General features: G+C 42.9%; 1 non-coding gene across 1 annotated transcript; it reads left to right on the top strand.

The window, feature by feature from the left end:
- The first annotated feature begins 7,087 nt into the window (after positions 1-7,087).
- Positions 7,088-7,195, top strand: LOC130497828 (small nucleolar RNA R71). Its single transcript, XR_008936846.1, has one exon. It is a non-coding gene; the product is annotated as a small nucleolar RNA R71 (small nucleolar RNA).
- Positions 7,196-7,630: the final 435 nt, after the last annotated feature.

Below are 7,630 nucleotides of genomic sequence, written 5' to 3'. Positions count from 1 at the left end.
TTATATGATAGAAATGAAAATAACAATTCCTAAAATTAGCAAGGTAGTTGCTCTAACTAACAATATGATGGGTTGTTTAAATGTGATAAAGAGTGCTAGACATAGGGTTTCTATTCAGGAATGGAGATTATAATCTCTATAAATGCTTTAACAAGTTGATTGCATGATACTATAGATCTCAGCCGCTTAACATATGTGATGAATCACTGGTTAAAATATCTAGATCTCTGGCCACACCTTTCGTATGATGACACAGAAAAAGAGTCGGTCGATATCCTTTTGAGATATCGAGCGATACACCTTTCGTGGCGCCGATCGATTCACCTGTCGGGATATCGATCGACGGAGATCTGTCTAGGCGCGAGCCGAATATGACCACAAGGTCTCAAGGAGGAACTGTCGTTCTTCTCAACGGGAGACAGGCATCCCTCAAATGGATAATTCAAGATAATCTAAGATCCTAGTGATCTATGTTCTAGTTAGCTAATCTAAAACAAGCATAGGGTACAATCAATTTGATGAGTATCACAACTTAGCAATTATAGTTTGGGGCTAATCCCACAAACCTATTTAAACCCTAGATCTAACAAGTAGACTACTCAGACATAGCTAAACAATTCATGACAATAGATAGATGAAAGAATTGCATAGATAGAATAAAGTAGAAATACAAAAGGAGATGAGAAATCTCTCCAATCTCTCAAACACAAATAAAACTCTAGTCTCTCTCTCACACTCTCTGCTTTGAGGGTTGTTAAAAGCTTCAAGCTTCAAGGTCTAAAACTTGCCGTCATAAACACTTAGCAGGAGTATTTAAGCATTTCCATTAGGTTAAAAACTCGTCAGGGGCAATCTTGTAATTTGGTGAAGTCTTTGTGAAGTAGTCGGCTAAACCTTTCGTCCTCGATATCGATCGACAACACTGAATGTGTATCGATCGATTATAATCTTCTAGTACGCGGATCTTCTCAGCTACATCGATCGACAACTCGGGATGAGAATCGATCGATTATAATCGCAATGTTGATTTCCGACTTCGTCTTGAATGGTCAACTCGGGTGTATCATCTCTTGCACTCCAAAATGCTCCAAAACATCACTTTCTCACAAAATGCTCCTGAACATGAAAACATACCTAACAGGCTAGAAAACAGATTAAATATATAATAAAATACTAGTATACCATGGTTAAAAACGGGTAAAATCCATGGTATATCAACTCCCCCAGATTTACTCCTTTGCTTGTCCTCAAGCATAAACAGTAGTCTTTGAAAAAGGTTTGGAAATAGCAGGAACTCAAGGATTCAATATATTGAAGTCATCACTCTATGAGTTTGCAATTCATGTCTAAACATCCTAATCACAGAAGTTCATCATGCCTTATCCTAGCTTAGCAACCAAACTCATCTAGTCAACAACTTAGCAATTCTTATCTGACATTCCCCTCTACTAACCTCATTTCTTAACATAAAATAAAAGTGCAGGCTTTACCTTGGGAGTATCGATCAAAGGACACATGGATTCAACTCAAACAAGTATCTGAACACACAGGTAGTGTTCTCTGATCCCTTTATCCCCTCTTCTCTATTCTCTGAATCTCTTATTAGTTTCAATTTCAACAGATTTCGATGCCACATAGGTCATCTAGTCCATCTCATTGACATTTGCATTGTAACTCATACATTTTTGGCAAAGTGTAGCGAATAATGGGGTCGCAGGAATCACTCCTACCCCTCGTTTCCACAATGTGTGATCATTTTTGAGATTTAGAATACTGGGGTCGCAGGAGAAACTCCTACCCCTCTTCCTCTCAAGAAATCATTTCAATCTTTTATAACATAAACATTGATCTCGAGATGCTGAAGAGAGAGAAGGAAGGGAACCAGAAACACACAGACTTTTTACCTTCCAGACTTGTAGGAGGATTCCGATCCAGTGATATCCAAGTCCCAAGACAAGCAAATAAGTCAATATTAGTGTTGGAGGTCAGCTTTGGTTCCTTCAAACAATCTTAGCTAGTGAATATAGATGGTAAGTTGATCAACTTTAGCATCTTTAGTACTATCTGCAATCAGTAATCTAGAATGGTGCTAAAGAGTGGTCAGACAATCAAATATAAATCCATATCAATATTCCTATTTAATACTTATGCGAAAAATAATTTTGAAAAACAATTTAAATAAAAACCAAAATAAAAACACATATTAGTAAACTCTCCCCCAGACTTAAATTACACTGTCCCAGTGTAACACAGCCGGTGGTGAGGTAAATAAATAAAACATAATTAATAAATATAACAAGTTAGAATGAATAGACCTGATCGACAAGATGTCGATCGATTCGTAGTGGTATACGTCGATAGTAATGGTCGTGTGGTGTCGAGCGATATGAATGGTGAATGTCGGTCGATGGAATTATCCTTCTACTTGGATCTAATAAAAACTGCAAAATAAATCCGAAAAAATAAAAGCAAAAATAAAAAATAAAATTAAATAAAGAAAAAGAAAACCTAATAGTGGGTTGCCTCCCACTCAGCGATTGGTTATAGTCATTTAGCTTGACTGTGGTAGGTGAGTGACTCATGGGGTGCAGTGGGGGTTGTTGTCTGCTGGTGGGCAAACACTTCCCTCATCTTTGGACTCAGCAGCAGTGAAGCTTCTTGTGGCATCACCTGATCTTGTCCATCTAGAAGATATCTTCGCTAAATCGGCTTTGATGACTTGCAACCTTCTGACCAAATCTTCGGTGTCTAACTGATGCTGATAGAAGTTGAATCTAGAACGCTCAGGTAGATCTGCATGTTGGTCTTTGGCGTGCTGGTCTTGAATCTGTTGATCCTGATCTGCCAAAGATGCGGTATCAATCGATGCTACAATTGGTACGTCGGTCGCTTCGCTGGGGTCGCTGTCGATCGACTCCGTCTCAGCTTTGTCGATCGATTCTGAACGTTGGCCTTGGTACGCAAGAAGTTTCTGCATATTGCTTATCTCATTCTTCAAGAAACCAGTAGCTCTACAGAGGTTGGTCACTCTTCCGTTGAGAGTCTCTTCAATGTTATCACTTCTTTCTATGAGTCTCTCCTCCATAGAATTCATGGCTACGTACAGCTTATGTTTGTTCTCATCAACTTCTGCTGTGGTGCATGCTCTCTTCGCTGCTGGTGGTTTGGTGTCGATCGATGTTGGTCGAGGCCTGTCGATCGATGCTTCGTTGCTGTCACGAAGATCAATATAAGCTTTAACTATGCTCATATCTCTTTCTAGCTTGTCCAGCTGTCGTGAAAGTGTATCCAGGTATCGCATGATAGGTGAACTTAAAAGATCATGCTTCTCTTCGTACGATTTCATCCTATCTTCCAGTTCTGCGAACCTCGTGTCGATCGACGATGAAGAATGTGTGTCGATCGATGGAAAAGTAGCATTCTGAGCGTGGTCATTCTGGCGAATTGTGTCCAACTCTTTCTGTAGAAGATCGATCCTCTTGCTTAACCATTCGACATTGTTGTTGAGAGGGCTGTAGACGTCTCCAATCCGTGTATTGATGTAAGCAACTTCCCATTCATCTTTCTTAGGTGATGAACAGTCTGGTCGGTCCATGGGTGTAGTCTTGCCGATGTCGACCGATGGTACAGGTACTCTGTCGGTCGATACTGGTGGCGTAGCCTCTTTCTCAAGCATGGTCAATATGTTTCCAAGCTCCACTCTTATCTCAGCCATATCATTCTGGAAGTCCTTGTAACTGACATCCAAAGGCTGGAAAGTGTCTTCCACCAATGTGTGCATGTTTGCCTCAAGGTGCGCCTGAGCTCTCCATACATCAGTCACCATATCATCTACCTCCTCTCTACTGTAGGGCACTGGTGGTGGTTTGTATGCATGGTAAGGGCGTGTGTGTATTGGAAGTTGTAAGCAACCTCTCTGAAAAAGGGATGCTCTATCCAAAAGTCTCTTTACTTGCTCCTTGGTAACATGGATGATCTCACCATCAACTCCTCTAGCATAGCCAAACTCATCTCTGTTGACACCATATTCATCCTTAGCTTCCCACTTGAATCTCCTGGATCCATCAGTATTGAAAGCACGTCGTCCAAACTCCAATCGTCTGTCGGGCGATCTGACTCTTGGTCTGTCGATCGATCCGGGATATCCGCCGTCGATCGATGGTGCTGAAACGATGTCGATCGATGGTGAATGTCTAGGTTGACCGAAGTGTTGAGGAACTGTATCTTCCCTTGTGTTGGTGTTGTGGTTGTCCTGGACGTGATTTAGGATGTCTGGATGGCTACGTTGCTGTGTGAACAGGTTTTCTGGTCCATTAGCAACTTGGAGGATGTCTGCTATGTCTTCTCTGGTTATGTGCAGAACTCTTCCATCCATAGCTCTTGCATAGCCATCTGTGTCCCTGAAAATTCCAAATTCATCAGGTGTTAGTGAAACATTCCTGATATCGTAAGGTTCATGAGATCTCGGTTGAGCTCTGTTGAAGGTGTCGATCGATGGGTGTGTGGTGGTGGCGATCGATGGTGCACGTCTAGCTGCACGGTTGGATCGATTGAACATGTTGTTGCAGTCTTCCATTGATGAATCTCTGAATGCTGGAAGCTGCTGGGTAGAAGGTGAAAAGTTTTGAATTTTCGTGGCTTGAGTTGTCAACCTTTTATACCCATGTGTTGCTCTAATCGGTGAAATTCTGATTTTGTCCTTTAAGTCGTCTGGGTTAATATCGATCGATATTATACTGGCAATGTCGATCGATGGACGATGTCGTTTTGCTGGATGAAGTAGATAATCGATCGATGGTGGGCGTTTGATGTCGATCGATTGTGGGAATCGAATTGCAAATCTGTCATTCTCCAAGTAATTTTCCCAAGCTCTCTCTTCCCAATAGTCTGCATCATGTTCTTCACTGTGGTCTCCACTTTGGGAAGAGGTGGCTATGTCTACTGCAAAACTCTCATGAAATCCGCTATCCGCCCAACTCCTTACTGAGTAATCATCTTCCTTTCGGTTGGGTGGGATGGCGAAATTCGGGTAGCAATGATCTGGTAGATCGAGTTCATCATCTGGTGGGTCTATGTCGATCGATGCTCCATAGTTGTTGTCGATCTCCTCTGACTTGTAAGTGTCGATCGATGACGTCAAAGTACTGTCGATCGATCCCGAGTACTCTGTCTCGTACTCGACTTCACAATGACAAACTGCGATGATACCAGTATCATCTTCTTTACCACTGGTTTGGCTGGTGGTTTGCCAAGCATGACAGGGTCGTAGTGGATCTCTGGATCTATCATAGTCAAGCACATCCTGTTGGTGTTCATGTCACATATGGCTCCTACTGTAGCCATAAATGCTCTTCCAAGTAAGAGGGAAGAGTTCCAATTTAGCTTGATATCTAGGACATGAAAATCCACAGGGACGATAGCATCACCAATATGTACCTCTAGGTCTTTGATGAAGCCTCCAGAGTTTATCTGAGAGTAATCCACGAAAGTAAAGATCTCTGGTGAAGGCTCTACTTGCAGGCCCAGATGGTCTGCCATGACCTTTGGTAAGATGCTGACTGATGAACCAGTGTCACATAGTGCATGAGGAAATTCAATCCCTTGTATCACACAGGGTATTACAAACTTCCCAGGATCACTCTTCTTTGGCAAAGTAATCCTTTTCCTCATATCTTCTCTGACATTGTCAAACCTTCTCCTAATGTCAGTTTCAGTCTCCCTTGTTTCTCTGAAGAACATCCACAATCTCTTTGTGAAATAAACCTCCTCAAAAGGTTTCTCTGGTGGGATTCCGATAACTCTTTTAGTGAAACCATCAATCTCCTTTTCATTAGCTTCCCTCTTAAGGTTCTTAGGAATCTTCTCCTTCCTACTCCTTAACCTTCTTCCTTCAGTTTCCTCTGATGTAAGTGTAGTGTCTGAAGGGTTACCAGTGATTTCGGTAGGGTTAGCTTGTGGTTTCGGTGTGGGTCTGAGTGCATTGATTCGGTTGCTGTCTATCGATGGTAGTTGCACTCGGTATGTGAGAGGTGCGTGTCGATCGATAGGTGGAGAAAAGGGTCGATCGATACGGTTCTCTTCTTTGTGTCGATCGATGAGTGGCTCGTCTCGTCGGTCGATATCTTCGTAGGTGTGGGTGGGTGGGTATGGATGAGAAGCCGTGAATTCAGCATGTGTCAATATCCTAACCGCGTTGCAGTCTGCAAGCGTATCCGGAAATGACATCGTTGATGTCGATCGATGTGGACTAGTTGGTGTCGATCGACACCATTGTGATCCACCGAGACTTAGTGAACTTTCCACTTCAAAGTCTCCTTCTTGTAGCTTCTCCTGTTTCACCACTTGCCAGAAATCATCATCTATGATAGCATTGACGTGGTGTTTCCTATTTCCTTCCCCTACTTCCTTAGAAGTTCCAATCCTCCTGATAGAGTCTTCAGTCTGGACAATCTGTGTCTCAAGTTTCTTAACTTGAGTGCAGATGGTGTCTATCCTCGTGGTCAGATTGTTGAAGACAGAATCAATCTTCCCATTGAAGTCTACTGTAAGCTTCTGCTGACCTTCCAGAACTCTATCAATCATGGCATCAAACTTACTCTCCTGGGTGGGTGGCGGTGGGTTTTGGTAAGCTGAGTTGCCGTAGTTCCTTGTGTTGGTGAAGGGTTTCTGATACTGTGAACTCTGGTTGTAGTTACTATTCTGACCACTGCCAAAAAAGTTTATGTTTCCACTCTGGTTTCCATATCTCTGAAATCCAGTACCTCCAATGTAGTTCACGTCTTCCTCTGTATCATCCTCTCTAGCCTCTCCTTCTTCAGCTGAGCAGACTGGCTGCCCCAGAAATGCATGTAAAGCATCTATCTTGGCTCTGACTTCATTCATCTGGTCTTCCCCGATGGCTGCAACCGATTTCTTCTTGTCAGAGTCAGTGTTCTTGGTGCTGCTGCTGTTGGCTAGGTTCTCAATAAGTCTCACAGCCTCTATTGGATTCCTAGTGTTGAAGTTCCCCTCACTAGCAGTATCAAGAGCCATCTGATACCGTAAGGCGATACCTCTGTAGAAAGTGCTTAACAGCTGCACTTTATTGAATCCATGGTGTGGACAGTCTCGCTGGAAGAACTTGAATCTGATCCACGCGTCTTTAAAAGTCTCACTAGGCTTTTGCGCGAAAGTGGCGATTTTGCTTCTTAAGTCTTCAGCGCGAGCCTCATCAAAGAAATTACGCAGGAAGGCGTTTTTGATGTCGGCCCAGGATGTCAGTGATCCTGTAGGTAGCTGCTTGAGCCAGTGTAAAGCTTCTCCAATCAGTGAGTATTTGAAGAGCTTGCAGAGTAGGTAGTCCTCGGGGACTCCATCCATACGAATAGCAGCGATAAGATCCTCGAACCTCTCCAGATGGTCCATAGGATGCTCGTGAGATTGCCCAGAATAAGGTATCTGAGACACAAGAGAGTAGTACTGAGGCTTGAGCTCGAAGTTCGTCTTCTGAATCTCTGGAAGTCGGATAGCTGATCTGTTGGTGTAGTACTCGTCTGGACGATTATAGTCTGCCAACGATGGTGTTTGAGCTTCTCCTGTAGCCTCAGCTTCATGCTCAGGGATTATGTTTCCCTGTGCATCTAGCTTCTGA

Source organism: Raphanus sativus, chromosome 1, assembly GCF_000801105.2.
Source record: "Raphanus sativus cultivar WK10039 chromosome 1, ASM80110v3, whole genome shotgun sequence".
Lineage (NCBI taxonomy): Eukaryota > Viridiplantae > Streptophyta > Magnoliopsida > Brassicales > Brassicaceae > Raphanus > Raphanus sativus.
This window is presented reverse-complemented; position numbering and strand designations above follow the sequence as displayed.